The 16,939-nt window shown below is 35.0% G+C and overlaps 1 protein-coding gene across 2 annotated transcripts in view; it reads left to right on the forward strand.

Annotated features, from left to right (window-relative positions):
* The window catches only part of NDUFAF2 (NADH:ubiquinone oxidoreductase complex assembly factor 2), a 182,222-nt gene that overhangs the window by 19,309 nt on the left and 145,974 nt on the right, over positions 1–16,939 (forward strand). The window lies entirely within an intron of this gene.

A 16,939-nucleotide genomic window follows, 5' to 3' on the forward strand; every position in this document is an offset into this window, starting at 1 on the left:
ATCAAATATTTTGACTAATTTAGTTAATGATCAAAATCATAAAATAATATAATACAATCAAATATAGGCATTTTTAAAACTGAAAATGCTTTTCCTTAAGGATTGGAGATTACTATATATTGTCAGTGAAAGTCAAAAGTAAAATTATGAGCCAGTGAGAAGGTGTTAAATGTAGAAGTGAGATATTTAAATTTTATGTACATTTTAATACAACTTTTTAAAACAACCAACTTTTATCAAAGCTAGAGCATATGCAGAATACTTCAAGTCTATGGTAAAATTTATGCAGATGCAGGAAATGTACCTTTATTAAGCAGACTCTCTCGTGTAATTGTATTTTATTAATGACCTGAATTATGGAATAACAGATATGATAAATATCATAAAATATTTGGAACACATCATTAGTAGACATTCACCTCACATGTATTTTCTGTATTTTCTAAAGTATTCTTACCCTCAAGACTTCTTTTGACCACTCAACCATTTGTGCCAAAGATAAGTGCTTCCTGGTAAGATAGCACACTCATCTCTAAATCCGTTACTAATAGAGACACCTCGTATATTTTTCCTTCATGACTCTTACATAGGTATTTTCCTCCTCTGAATCTTAGATTCACTTGCTTGATCTTTACATTTTCCACATGAGAGCATTGACTGTGCATTTCTACTTTTCCAAAGAGCAACTGAAAAGTAATCTAGCATAATTTATATTAAAAAGTATTTCTAACTTAAATAATTCCTGGATTTTTTTCTTTTCTATCTCTGTTTAACACTAAAAGCTACTCTGATAGAAAATTAGAGTTAAAATGTCTTCAACTCTGATTTTATTATATCAGTAACCACATGACCAGCTTGAAGAGCAAAGATAAAGAAATCATTAGGTTATTTAAATTTTTAACCTTGTTTGTCTTTGTGTGTGTACATGTGTGTAACTTTAAGACACTGTTATTGCCTCTCATATATAAATTTTAAATGGGGGGCCTTTTGAATGGGTACTCTTATTCATTTACAGATGAGACAACTGAGGTCTGAAAGAGATTGTTACTGGCCCAAAGATCCTCAGGCTATATTTTCCCAGTGTAGTTTAACAAAAATGATCTTTGAAGTGATTTTGTAGTGTGCTTTTTATTAATGTGCACCACACAATAAATACTTTACTCTTCTTTTATACCAATTGAAGCTCCTTTAGTGCTATTATTACTTTATACACACACAAACACACACACGCACCCATACACCACATCTGCTACAGTTATAGCTCTTTATCTGTTTTTCTTTTGAAAAAAATCTTCTATTTATCAGAACCAGGTCAAGCTTTATACTTAGTTCACAAAACTATGCAGCAAGGTTTTATTATTGAAGCAATGACATATAGCAACAATAGTAGCCCAATACTGTGTTATAAATGTGGCACATGTTCATCAAGACAGAGGTTTGGTGATTGCAGTGTAGACTCCAATCAGTCTCTTTTGAAACTCATGGAAAGATCTGTCTGACCCTGTTGTGCAATATTCCTGTAACTGTGTCTGACTTCACTAAGATGTTTTCACTTAGGCAGGATGTCCAAATTTGAGGAAAATAACTGAAACATTGGAAATACTATAAAAACAGTTGATTAAGCTATAAGAAAGGAAAATGGGTCAAAGCCACTTTAAGATTTTAATCAGCTATATAACAATTTATCTATTTCAAATTAGGTATGCTGAAAAGGCTGCTAACATTGGAGTTAAAGACTTAATAGTCTTTAACAATAAGTTAAAGACAATTAACTTTCTTTTCAGGTTACTTACTTTTGATTCATAATCTAGAAAATAAATCTTGATAGCTTGATGTGACATTAGAATGTAATTAGAAAATAAAAGAATTAAGCATAATTATTTACAACTAATAAAATTTTATTTTTCCTTTCTTTTTTTTTTATTACTTTAATGACCACCATTTTATACCCATTAGCAAATAAAATCTTTTCAGGATCTCCCTTTCCATTCTTACCTTTATTGTGCTTGGATTCCTTCCTCCTTATACTTTTAAATTATATGCTTGTTTAAGAACAAAAATTTTTAAATGTCTAAAATAGCGTCTAAATGAGGTATTAGCATCTTGGAGAAAGGCTTATTCTCTGGCGACCTGCCAAGTATCCTGCTAAATTATTGGCAAGCAAATATTTAATATGATTCTCAGCCAATGAGTGGCACCCACCTATATCTTTTGTGAGGGGGGTGGTATAGAAGGTAGTCAAAATTTTAAACTCTAGGAGTATCAGAAATGCACCTAGGTCAGCAGAATTAAATTTGTAGCTACTGCTTAAATTGTTGAAAAGCTAACATATTCAGGAACATTTTGGGCACCTATAAACTTGAATGAATGAATAATTAAACCAGTAAATCTAAAGCTTTAATTTTAATAAGGACAATTTTAATCATTAACATTTAACTGTGTCCTTTAAGAAACTGATACTGAAGGAACAAAAAATTTAATCACTTTCTTTTCTTTTCGGTATGTATCATTTTGAAGGATTATTCTTATATGATATCTGTTTTCTGAAAATTATGAAATAAGATATGTGAAAATCCAAATAAATTGTTTTAGCAGTAAGAAATTACTGCTATTTTGGAAATATAGTAGCTTCATGACCTTTAAAAATGTTCCTTTTGTTTAATATGTGGAATAGACTTGTAAAATTTTATTTGATCTCAACATGCTGAAAACATACTTTATCCTATGAATAGGCATGAATATTGGACTCAGAGACTTAACAAAGGCTTTGGTTATTAATGAGTAAACCACAAAAATGTTATAGAGGTTTGAATCATGTGCTCCCTCCAAAGTGAAAGATACTATGACTCAACTATAATCTCTATGATCATCCTTTCTCTCTACAAAAATCCCATTTTTCTCTCCTTCTAATAGTACCCTACACAGCAGGCGATACCTTTCTCTGGCTCCCTTCCCATACTATGACCTATCTCTGTAAAATTCCTTACCAAACCTTCATAAGTCCCTTAATTTTTTTTTTTCGCTATATAATTTATTACAATGAGATTTTTCAGAATAGGAGACCCATTATATTCAGAGGTTTATGATTTAAAATTTTGAGTATTTGAGTGCACTGTATCACCTCCTGTTTTCAGTATACTGAGAAGTATGAAGCCACTTGACAATGGTAGAGGAAGTGAGATTGGAGGGTTTGAGGCTACATGTTCTTAATATAGACTATGTATTTAAAACCCTTCCAGACCAATTAAAGTTGAGTGGAAATAATACTGTGTTACCAGATGAATAGGGAGCAGAGGATCTTGAAAATATTTTCCACATAGCAGTCTCCCTAGTAGATATGAATGTAGGTTGATAAGATAATCTTGATTAAAATACAAGTGCCCCTTTGGAGGAGCAAAGTTATCATTAATTCTCATTTTAGTCTGTATTGCTTTAACCATTAAGGATAACAATATGCTTTAATCCAATAACAAATTGGACCAAAGGGCAGTTAAATTGGGAGTTGTTTTAGAAGATTAAGGTGAGAGATCTTCCTCTCTCTTACTTGAGAGGCTTATCTCTATGAGGTAGAAGACTTTTTAGATACAGAAGGAATGAGGAACCGTAAAATGGGGGAGACATTTGGGAAAGGAAGTAGAATGGTTGACATAGACTTCGCAGTTTTGTTCAGAGTCCTGGTAGTGTCTCCCTGAAAATCACCTTTCTCTTTGTCAGATACAATCTGTAGAATCTCAGACGCCATTCCAGACCTACTGAATTAGAATATTCATTTTTACAAGATCCACAGGTGATTCACATGCATATTAAAGTTTGAGAAGCACTGCTCTAAGTGACTGATATCTGAGTTAAACAAGCATGGTTAGTTTAGAAAGGAGCCCTTCCACTCTCCCTGTCCCACTCCGCCCCCCAACCCCTTTAAGTTGATCTTCCCAGTTCAGGCTACTCTAGACTCTTGTTTTTCTAGCTCAGTGTTATGTATCCTTGGTAATTCCCTGTTGAGACATGGAGAGAAAGAAGAGAAGATGTGCTAAGGAATATACCACCTAAAAGAGGTTGATGAAATAAGTCAAATTTCCCTCTCATATGACCCTCATCACCTAGCTATGATTTATCAGATGGTAGAAAAGTTTCTTATGTACAGCCTTTCAGAAGATATTCCTTATAAATTCAGAGAGCCTCTCATGTAAGGAAGTGAGATTATTAGATCCTGGGGCACTCTGGAGTAGAGCTTTTGCATGGTAGTATTATCACAGTACCTAATCCAAGGGCTGACAGCTACCAGCCAGATGACCAATTCTTCCGTTGCTCTTAAGTGTTCTGCTTTTCTGGCTGATATGAAGAAAGAAGCAGACTTCCAATATCTCATGAGTAAAGTTGAAGCACCATCTAATTCTAATGGTATATTTGGCCCCAAAGAGGCTACCTCCCTCCCTCTTAAAAGTAAAAATGATGGCTTTTTCCATGATCATACCACAGTTTAAAAATTTATGACCCTCTGCCTACCTTTTAATGTCATTGTACTGTGTGTTGTAAATAAATCCATTAACAGTGTTCATTGTTGAGAACTGTGGACTTGGTAGGTCAGGGCTAGGTAAGTTATATTTTTGCTACTAGAATATTAGAATAAAACAAGGAAAAAAGTAATTTCCTATATTGTTTGTTTCCTGTACTTTTTCCCTGTACTTTTTAAAAATAATTCCTGAGACTTTTCTTCTTTAAAACTATCTTAAAAATGAGTCTTAAAAGTAAGTTCAAAAAACATTTTTGGAACTAACATAAAACGGTATTTTACCCCTTCACTTCCTTCATTTGCCCATTTCCATGTCTGTTTCCTTAATTAATAAATCAAGAGAACACGTGTGTCATTTGCAGCAAACACCAAACATTCACACAATTTCCAATGAAATCTTTATTTGTGGCTGTGTGGTTACTAGTAATCATTGCAGATGCTTATAGGTATTTGGTAAACTGGCTTCTTGGTCGCTAGACTCAAGTTTATTAGCTGTTGCTAACAAGATCTATTCTACAGATCTCCTGAGAATAGAAGCTGTGCCTTCTTTTTGTCACCTTTTTCCTTTTTTATCACCCATTCTGCTCCCAGTAATGATGAACTACACAAAGAGGAAGGTTGGTAGTGCTATCTCAACCACATACATTTATGATAAGTAGTGCCTCAAATTGATTTGCAAGAATCTAAGGAATCTCCGTCATTCCTCATGTCAGCTCCAGGAAGAGGGTGCTTAAAATCAGTGCCAGTTCAGGGTATCATCCCTACCAAAGATATAACTCAGTTATATCTGAGTATAGTTTCCCAATATAGTGGGAAACTTTAAGTCAAATTAAAAGATCTTAGAGTAGTGTTTCTTATCCAAGCTCTTTTGTATTTATGCTTTGAGCATGTAGAGAAGTATGCAGTTCAAATAGATAACTACAGACCAATAGAATAGAACTGGAAGTCAGAAATAAACTCATACATCCATGGCCAATTATTAGTAAGAAAGGTGCTAAGACCGCTCAGTGAGGGAAAGAATAGTTTCTTTAACAAATGGTGCTGAGACAATTAGATATCCACATACGAAAGCATGAAGTTGGGCTTCCACTTCACATCACATATGAAAATTAACTCAAAATGGATCAGCTATCTAAATGTAGACACTAAAACTATAAATCTCCTAGAAGAAAACACAGGGGTAAATCTTTATGACCTTGGATTTTGCAGTGGATTCTTAGATACGACACTGAAAGCACAGTCAACAAAAGAAAAAATGGATAAATTGGACTTCAAAATTAAAAACTTTTCATTTATCAAAAGACATTAACGAAGTGAAAAGTCAGCTTACAGAATGGGAGAAAACATTTACAAACTATACATCTGGTAAGGGTCTAGTATTTAAAACAAAAAAGTAATAACCAAATTTTAAAATGAGCGAAGGATTTGAATAGACATTTCTCCAAAGAAGATTTACAAATAACCAACAAGCACATGAATGGATGCTTAACATCATTATTCATTAGAGAAATGCAAATCAAAACAGTAAGATACCACTTCATAACTACTAGGATGGCTGTAGTCAAAAAAATGAAAAATAAACAGTGATGGCAAAGATAGGAAGAAATTAGAACCCTTCTACATTGCTGGTGGGAATATAAAATGGTGCAGCTTCTCTGGAAGACAGTTTGATAGTTCTCAAAAAGTTAAACATAGAATAACCATATGATCCAGCAATTCTCCTCCTAAGTATATATCCAGAAGAATTGATACAGGTACTGAAATACTTGTACACAAATGTTGATAGCACTATTCACAGTAGCCACAGGGTGAAAACAACCCAAATGTTCATCAGTAGATGAATAGAAAAACAACTTGTGAATATTACTCATCCATAAATAGAAATGAAGTACTGATAAATGCTACAACATGGATGACCTTGTGAACATATTAATGTGCTACATAAAAGAATCTAGACAAGAAAGGTCACATATTGTATGATTCCATTTATATGAAAATATCCAAAAATAGGTAAGTTTATTGAAACAGGAAACAGATTGCTGGGGCTAGGGAAAGGGGAGAACGGGGAGTGACTGATTAATGGTTACTAGGTTTTCTTTTGGAGTGATGAAAATGTTTTGGAACTAGACAGGGTGTTTTCACAACATTTTAAATGTACTAAATGCCACTGAATTGTGCACTTTAAAATAGTTAATTTTATAGACAACTAATGAGAACCTACTGTGTAGCACAGGGAACTCTACTCAATGCTCTGTGGTGACCTAAATGCGAAGGAAATCCAAAAAAGAAGGGATATATGTATACGTATAGCTGATTCACTTTGCTGTACAGCAGAAACTAACACAACATTGTAAAGCAACTATACTCCAATAAGAATTAATTAAAAAAATAAAATAAAAAAATAGTTAATTTTATCTTATGTGAATTTCACCTCAATTTTTTAAAAAAAGGGTAATTAGTTACACTAGTACACAGGGATAATGCTGTTAATATCAGCATCTTCAAATACAGTGTATTTTGAAAAATGTTTGCTGTGAAGTCAGAGTACTTATTCTGGAACTATTTAAAGGAAGTTCGAAAAACTAGATGCACTATTATTTTACCTTGTTGGATGAAGTGGTGTTTGTTTCTATTCTTTCCCTTTTACAGAAAATCTAACAATGTTTAGAATTCCAGATTGAGAGAATTTCTTTCTTTATGGCTGAAATTTGCATAATGATTTTTGATGGGGAAAAATAAAAAATATTAGAAGACAATATGATAGAAGAAAAACATTAAAATTGTTGTAAATGATTGCTGAAGAGCATAATCTTCACAGTGTTGAAGGATCCAGTGCTTAACAGAGTATGTAATTTGTCAGCATTGAAAATGTGCTAATCATCTGCCCAACAAAAAAGATGAACAAAGGGATTAAAAGAGCTTTAATCTCTAGTGCTCCTTTTCAATGAGAGATGAGTAGATTTAATGTTCATTTGCCACATATGGTTTCATTAATAGCACTTCGGCTTTTCTCTGCCCCATTTGAGGCTTTACACTTAGGTAAATCCAGCCTACAGTCAGACTTGCCAGAGTTTCTGTATGTACTTACTGTTTATTCAGAGGTTATGTTTCAACACGTTCTAAACCATATTAAAAATGCTTTATTCATAAATTAGCTTACTTCATGTTTAAAGTCAATAAATGATATGCTGTTATTGTGTTTGATAAGAAAACACATGGATATCAAAATAAGAATCTTAAGTATCTGTCTCTAATGACAATGAAATGCAGATAGAGGTAGACTTAACTTCAAATGAGAACACACTGCTTCCTTTAGGTTAGCCCTTTCCGTGCTGTTTCTGTCCTCATTTAAGAAGACCTGGAAAACAGATAGCTAGTGGGAAGCAGCCGCATAGCACAGGGAGATCAGCTCGGTGCTTTGTGACCACCTAGAGGCATGGGAGGGAGGGAGACGCAAGAGGGAAGAGATATGGGAACATATGTATGTGTATAACTGATTCACTTCGTTATAAAGCAGAAACTAACACACCATTGTAAAGCAATTATGCTCCAATAAAGATGTTAAAAAAAAAAAAAAAAAGACCTGGGACTCCTACCTGTTCTCTTGCCCTCTGGATTAGAAGTTTTCACCTGGCTCCTTGGTGATGATCCATCAGTCTCCTCTGTTAGTCCCATGACCAGTGACCATAAAACATCTGAAAATATAAAATATTTTGTAAAACCTTTTGTTTTAGTTTATCTTTTAAATTAAATCTCTGCTAATATTAATTTAAGGATGATTACAGAATGACAGAGATACAGCTAACAGAGAGTGGGGTAATAGAGTGGCTGGAAACATAGAGCATCAGAATGAGTCAGAGGAACAAAATATTGATATGATTCCTGGTCCACTTCTTTTTCTTATTCTTCTGTGAATCATTACCATATTATACCATGGCCTTTTTCTAGCAACAGACTCTCTTTGGGCATCCAGCCACCACATGATACTATTCCTGAAGGTTCTATTCTTATTCTCCTTCCTTGGCAGAAACACCCCAGGGAGGGAGCCAACTTGAGTTCCCCTTTCCCAATTACCTTCTAACTATTTCTCCTATCCCATATTCCCAGTTATTCCCCTCAAGGCTTTTCTCTAATAAGTCCAGATGGACCCAACCTCCTTATACTTTTACTTTTAAGTTATATTTGTCTTTCTATGTCTTTAATGAGCTCTGCTTCACATTTGCTTGTGTTTAAAAATGATGGGGAGAATGCAAAGAATGACTTCCCTGTGCAACTTTATTTCTAGAGGGAATACCGTTGTGAATACTGTACACCAGTACAGACTCGTAATTCATTGTGCCCATGATATCTGCTCTCCATTAGTATTTTGTAGGGCTTGCACTGAACTTATTTTTCTCACCTGTGCTGTTCTAGTAGTCTTGTGAGACGTGTTTCAATTGGTCTTCAAGATAGTGAATCCTTGTTAAATATAGTTTGATTGGAAGTCATATCTGATAAAATATTCTATCACCTTAGTATTATTTTTTAAAATTTATTTATTTATTCTTGGCTGCGTTGGGTCTTTGTTGCTACACGCAGGCTTTCTCTAGTTGCGGCACGTAGGCTTCTCATTTTGATGGCTTCTCTTTGTTGTGGAGCATGGGCTCTAGGCACGTGGGCTTCAGTAGTTGTGGCACGCAGGCTCAGTAGTTGTGGCTCGTGGACTCTAGAGCGCAGGTTCAGTAGCTGTGGCACACGGGATTAGTTGCTCTGCAGCATGTGGGAACTTCCTGGACCAGGGCTCGAAGCCATGTCCCCTGCATTGGCAGGCGGATTCTTAACCATTGTGCCACCAGGGAAGTCCCTATCACTTTAGATATTTGGAAAATCTCATTACATTGTGATGAATGACTTAATAAATAAAAAGAAGTCAGAATTTCTGTTATTTAACTATAAAATCTTTTTATGTTAGAGACATTTTTCCTTTTGCCTCTTTCCCTTTTAGGTTCTAACCTCAGAATTTATTCTGCTGGCATCCTCAGGCATCATCTGCATCCCCTGATCAGACGATATACAGTCACCTTATAATGCAGGAGTGTTGCTGGCCCAGTGCCAACAGAGATTATACCTTAAAACAAAATAACAACCTGCTTGTTTACCTACCCTCTAAAGCTGGTATCTCATATTTTCTCTGCAGCTAGACTGAGGATTTAATGAGTTGGGAAAGAATGGAAAGGATTGATAGGAAGGCTGTGGTGCAAGTGTAGGATGGTGTAAGCTGCCTGCATGGATCAGCTCTGTCAAGAGCTGGCTAGGAAAGCAGTGGGAAAGTACCAAAAAGGACAGTGTTGTCAGAAAGTGGAATTGGGACTTATAAAAGAGTAAAAAGGAGTTCATCACCCCATTTCCTTAGTTCACAACTCACGGGATCAGTTATTAACTTTAAATGATCAAATAAGTCTGATTTGAGTTACCTATTCTGTGAATCCTCTCTAGTCATGGTTTAAGATAAGGAATGTAGCTTTAGTTTAATATGTCACTCACTTCTCTGTCAACTCAAGCGAGGTGGGTATTCAACCCTAACTTCTTTAGAGTCTTAAGTAGTCATATATATATTTTTTTATTCATTCTGATTTAAGATTATAAAAGTCTTGAAAATGTGGTTTTATGTTTCTAAATCTACTACATTTAAATCAATGTATAAGTTCAAGGGTATTGGAGTCAGTATACTTTATGGTTCTTTTTTCATCTCAGCATGAATAACTTCAAATTCAGTGAAGTGTTGTTTGGCTTTTCTTACCCAAATGGTATACTTATCTGATTCACTTCACTAGTTGCCTATTTTCCCTTTCAGAAATGTCTGTTCTCTCACCAGGAGACTAAAACATTGTGCAGATGTACAGTTGGATACAATGATGCCAATATAATATATGCACTGTTCAATAATTTATTTTGTATCTGGAGTGATGCATCTGTTTCCTTCTTGTGGGAGGGGATTTGAGCTTCATTTCAATGTCATTTTAGGTACTGGTCCAATTTTTCCATCCAGTTAACCAAAAATGAAAATTTCCATCTGTTCAATTGCCATTCAGAGGAATGTTTTATCTCTGAAGCACATTATGACAACTAAAATTGACAGCATAATCTGTTTGACTTTTTTCTCTTTTATTCCCTCTTCAGATTCTCTTGAGCTTTAACAAGAGAGTATTCTTTTTTATAGCTGCCTAAGATTATAGGACTTACTCTTTCTTCTCTCTAGTAACTGTAGACCAGTAGAGTATGAATGGCTGTCCACCATTCACTGCTTTTTTATGTATTTTTTTCTGTCCATTTCTGATCCTACAGTAAACATACTTGTTAGCATGCTATTAACAGAACAATGCAAACATAGCATTCTCTTTCTATAAGAGTAAATGTCTGGCAGTACTATTTGGCATCCCATTGAACACAGACTCTTTCCAATTGATATTTGGAAGATACCATTACAGGCTGATTTTTATTGATCATTCTGTACTTTAGGAAATTGGCTAAGGAGGCCTTTGGAATATACTGTCTGTAAAGTTTTTAACTCTTTACTTAAAGAACTAAGAATATTGCCTCAAATAAGTTTTATTGCTAAAATGGCAGAAAGATTTCTTTCTGTTATTAATAGTTCAATTTAAATTAGCCCCCTCACAAAAAGCCCTTTCTATTTATGGACCAGGTAAAAATTTTAGGTGCAGTGAATTAAACAAGGTCCTGTCTCGCAAATGAAAGGTTATATCCTTGAAGCAGCATGATCAGGTTAAAATAATTTTTGTGACAATGTAAAATAGACATAGCAATACACTAAAACTTCTGCTCTGCTGACCCCCGGAAAAAAATTATTCTAGATAGCTGGGTTTCTTCATAGTGTCTGCATTGATAATAAACATCTCTGATACGTTGTACGCTTTCTTGTCTTCTTGAAGATATTATATGATGGTTTATATTATAGTAATGACCACCACTTACTTTTCTTTTTTTTTTTTTTTTAATATGCATTCTCTTTCCTTAAAAGTCTGATTTTTTTTTTTTTAATGAAAGGTTTCTCTTTTAAATTTATTTATTTATTTATTTATTTTTGGCTGTGTTGGGTCTTCATTTCTGTGCGAGGGCTTTCTCTAGCTGTGGCAGGCGGGGGCCACTCTTCATCGCAGTGCGCGGGCCTCTCACTATCACGGCCTCTCTTGTTGCGGAGCACAGGCTCCAGACACGCAGGCTCAGTAATTGTGGCTCACGGGCCCAGTTTGCTCTGCGGCATGTGGGATCTTCCCAGACCCAGGCTCGAACCCGTGTCCCCTGCATTGGCAGGCAGACTCTCAACCACTGCGCCACCAGGGAAGCCCACCACTTACTTTTCTATCCTGTAAAATATTTGTGCCCTCATAGCCCTTTTGAGGTATATTGGGTAGTTTTCATCTATGTTGTTTATCCTTCACGCCTGTGTTCACTAAGTTTTTCTGTTCTGTTTTTTATTTTTTTCTCTTTTCCCATGCTGTTGGCTTACACATATCCCTTTTACCTTCCTATGTCTTATGTACCTTCCTATAGCAAACATGATCTCCTGTGGATCAAATCAAATGCGTAAGTTAGAGTACTATATACCAATGATATATTATGCTACTGAATGTAAAGAATAATACTTTAAAACTGAAATTGATGTGTTCTTATTGTGCAAAGTCTTTTATATAATGGATAACCAACTGTAGACTACTCAATATATGGAGTATTTCAAAAGCTGTGATTGTGAAATCCAGTGGAATATCACATAAGGGAATAAAAGAGCATTCTTGAGAGTGTTAAACATCAGAACTAAAAGATTTCATATCTTAGATGTTTTTTAGCTGTAATAATATGAAAATTTATATATGCTTTTGTGTATTTATGGGAGGCCGAGTAAATTTAAATCTAGTATATGAGTTCCTTGGGATCTCATGATCCTAGAAATTCTCCTATTAAATTGTTATTGGTATCTCAGCTTCATTGGGAATGCTTTAATTTCTCAGAGTCTACCCTACGGACAGTTTTCTTGGAGAAATGTAACTAGTTGACATTTAAGACAGAGTCACATCATTTGAAGCATTATAATTTCTTGTAATGTTAGGACTATAAATGTTCTTTTTTTTTTTAATTTTTGAATTTTATTTATTGTTTTATACAGCAGGTTCTTATTAGTTATCCATTTTATACATATTAGTATATACATGTCAATTCCAATCTCCCAGTTCATCACCCCACCCAGCCCCCCGCCACATTCCCCCCTTGGTGTCCATACGTTTGTTCTCTACATCTGTGTCTCAATATCTGCCCTGCAAACCGGTTCATCTGTACCATTTTTCTGGGTTCCACATATATGTGTTAATATACAATATTTGTTTTTTTCTTTCTGACTTACTTCACTCTGTATGACAGTCTCTAGATCCATCCACGTCTCTACAAATGACCCATTTTGTTCCTTTTTATGACTGAGTAATATTCCATTGTATATATATACTACATCTTCTTTATCCCTTCGTCTGTCGATGGGCATTTAAGTTGCTTCCAGGACCTGGCTATTGTAAATAGTGCTTCAGTGAACATTGGGGTGCATGTGTCTTTTGGAATTATGGTTTTCTCTGGGTATATGCCCAGTAGTGGGATTGCTGGGTCATGCAGTAATTCTATTTTTAGTTTTTTAAGGAACCTCCATACTGTTCTCCATAGTGGCTGTATCAATTTACATTCCCACCAACAGTGCAAGAGGGTTCCCTTTCCTCCACACCCTCTCCAGCATTTGTTGTTTGTAGATTTTCTGATGATGCTCATTCTAACTGGTGTGAGGTGATACCTCACTGTAGTTTTGATTTGCATTTCTCTAATAATTAGCGATGTTGAGCATCTTTTCATGTGCTTCTTGGCCATCTATACGTCTTCTTTGGAGGAATGTCTATTTAGGTCTTCTGCCCGTTCTTGGATTGGGTTTTTTTTTTTTTTTTTAATATTGAGCTGCATGAGCTTTTTATATATTTGGGAGAGTATTCCTTTGTCTGTTGATTCATTTGCATATATTTTCTCCCATTCTGAAGGTTGTCTTTTCGTCTTCTTTGTAGTTTCCTTTGCTTTGCAAAAGATTTTAAGTTTCATTAGGTCCCATTTGTTTATTTTTGTTTTTATTTCCATTACTCTAGGAGGTGGATCAAAAAAGATCTTGCTGTGATTTATGTCAAAGAGTGTTTTTCCTGTGTTTTCCTCTAAGAGTTTTGTAGTGTCTGGTCTTACATCTAGGTCTTTAATCCATTTTGAGTTTATTTTTCTGTATGGTGTTAGGGAGTGTTCTAATTTCATTCTTTTACATGTAGCTGTCCAGTTTTCCCAAGACCACTTATTGAAGAGACTGTCTTTTCTCCATTATATATCCTTGCCTCCTTTGTCATAGATTAGTTGACCATAGGTGCGTGGGTTTATCTCAAGGCTTTCTATCCAGTTGCATTGATCTATATTTCTGTTTTTGTGCCAGTGCCATACTGTCTTGATTACTGTAGCTTTGTAGTATAATCTGAAGTCAGGGAGTCTGATTCCTCCAGCTCCATATTTTTCCGGCAAGACCGCTTTGGCTATTCGAGGTCTTTTGTGTCTCCATACAAATTTTAAGTTTCTTTGTTCTAGTTCTGTAAAAAAATGCCATTGGTAATTTGATAGGGATTGCATTGAATCTGTAGATTGCTTTGAGTAGTGTCGTCATTTTCACAATGTTGATTCTTCCAATCCAAGAACATGGTATATCTCTCCATCTGTTTGCATCATCTTTAATTTCTTTCATCAGTGTCTTATAGTTTTCTGCATACAGGTCTTTTGTCTCCCTAGGTAGGTTTATTCCTAGGTATTTTATTCTTTTTGTTGCAATGGTAAATGGGAGTGTTTCCTTAATTTCTCTTTCATATTTTTCATCATAAGTGTATAGGAATGCAAGAGATTGCTGTGTGTTAATTTTGTGTCCTGCAACGTTACCAAATTCATTGATTAGCTCTAGTAGTTTTCTGGTGGCATCTTTAGGATTCTCTATGTATAGTATCATGTCATCTGCAAACAGTGATAGTTTTACCTCTTCTTTTCCAATTTGTATTCCTTTTATTTCCTTTTCTTCTCTGATTGCTGTGGCTAGGACTTCCAAAACTGTGTTGAATATTAGTGGTGAGAATGGACATCCTTGTCTTGTTCCTGATCTTAGAGGAAATGCTTTCGGTTTTTCACCATTGAGGATGATGTTTGCTGTGGGTTTGTCATATATGGCCTTAATTATGTTGAGATAGGTTCCCTCTATGCCCAATTTCTGGAGAGTTTTTATCATAAATGGGTGTTGAATTTTGTCAAAAGCTTTTTCTGCATCTATTGAGATGATTGTATGGATTTTATTCTTCAGTTTGTTAATATAGTGTATCACATTGATTGATTTCCGTATATTGAAGAATCCTTGCATCCCTTGGATAATTCCCACTTGATCATGGTGTATGATCCTTTTAATGTGTTGTTGAATTCTGTTTGCTAGTATTTTGTTGAGGATTTTTGCATCTATGTTCATCAGTGATATTGGTCTGTAGTTTTCTTTCTTTGTGACATCTTTGTCTGGTTTTGGTATCAGGGTGATGGTGGCCTCATAGAATGAGTTTGGGAGTCTTCCTCCCTCTGCTATATTTTGGAAGAGTTTGAGAGGATAGGTGTTAGCTTTTCTCTAAATGTTTGATAGAATTCGCCTGTGAAGCCATCTAGTCCTGGGCTTTTGTTTGGTGGAAGATTTTTAATCGCAGTCTCAATTTCAGTGCTTGTGATTTGTCTGTTTATATTTTCTCTGTCTTCCTGCTTCAGTCTTGTAAGGTTGTGCTTTCCTAAGAAGTTGTCCATTTCTTCCAGGTTGTACATTTTATTGGCATATAGTTGCTTGTAGTAATCTCTAATGATCCTTTGTGTTTCTGCAGTGTCAGTTGTTACTTCTCCTTTTTCATATCTAATTCTATTGAGTTGAGTCTTCTCCCTTTTTTTCCTGATGAGTCTGGTTAATGGTTTATCAATTTTGTTTATCTTCTCAAAGAACCAGCTTTTAGTTTTATTGATCTTTGCTATTGTTTCCTTCATTTATTTTTCATTTATTTCTGATCTGATCTTTATGCTTTCTTTCCTTCTGCTAACTTTGGGGTTTTTTTGTTCTTCTTTCTCTAATTACTTTAGGTGTAAGGTTAGGTTGTTTATTTGAGATGTTTCTTGTTTCTTGAGGTAGGATTGTATTGCTATAAACTTCCCTCTTAGAACTGCTTTTGCTGCATCCCATAGGTTTTGGATCATCATGTTTTCATTGTCATTTGTTTCTAGGTATTTTTTGATTTCCTCTTTGATTTCTTCAGTGATCTCTTGGTTATTTAGTAACGTATTGTTTACTCTCCATGTGTTTTTGTTTTTTACATTTTTCCCCCTGTAATTGATTTCTAGTCTCCTAGCATTGTGGTCAGAAAAGATGCTTGATATGATTTCAGTTTTCTTAAATTTTCTGAGGCTTTATTTGTGACCTAAGATGTGATCTATCCTGGAGAATGTTCTGTGTGCACTTGAGAAGAAAGTGTAATCTGTTTGGGGATAGAATGTCCTATAAATATCAATTAAATATATCTGGTGTATTGTGTCATTTAAAGCTTGTGTTTCCTTATTACTTTTCTGTTTGGATGATCTGTCCATTGGTGTAAGGGAGGTGTTAAAGTCCCTCACTATTATTGTGTTACTGTGGACTTCCACTTTTATAGCTGTTAGCAGTTGCCTTATGTATTGAAGTGCTCCTATGTTGGGTGCATATATATTTATAATTGTTATATCTTCTTCTTGGATTGATCTCTTGATCATTATGTAGTGTCCTTCTTTGTCTCTTGTAACATTCTTTATTTTAAAGTCTATTTTATCTCATATAAGTATTGCTACTGCACCTTTCTTTTGATTTCCATTTGCATGGAATATCTTTTTCCACCCCTCACTTTCAGTCTGTATGTGTCCCTAGGTCTGAAGTGGGTCTCTTGTAGACAGCATATATATGGGTCTTGTTTTTGTATCCATTCAGCGAGCCTGTGTCTTTTGGTTTGAGCATTTAATCCATTCACGTTTGAGGTAATTAACGATATGTATGTTCCTCTTACCATTTTCTTAATTGTTTTGGGTTTGTTTGGGAGGTCATTTTCTTCTCTTGTTTTTCCCACTTAAAGAAGTTCCTTTAGCATTTGTTGTAGAGCTGGTTTGGTGATGCTGAATTCTCTTAGCTTTTGCTTGTCTGTAAAGGTTTTAATCTCTCTGTTGAATCTGAATGAGATCCGTGCTGGGTAGAGTAATCTTGGTTGTAGATTCTTCCCTTTCATCACTTTAAGTATGTCATACAACTCCCTTCTGGCTTGTAGAGTTTCTGCTGAGAAATCAGCT

This window comes from Balaenoptera ricei, chromosome 3, assembly GCF_028023285.1.
Source record: "Balaenoptera ricei isolate mBalRic1 chromosome 3, mBalRic1.hap2, whole genome shotgun sequence".
NCBI lineage: Eukaryota > Metazoa > Chordata > Mammalia > Artiodactyla > Balaenopteridae > Balaenoptera > Balaenoptera ricei.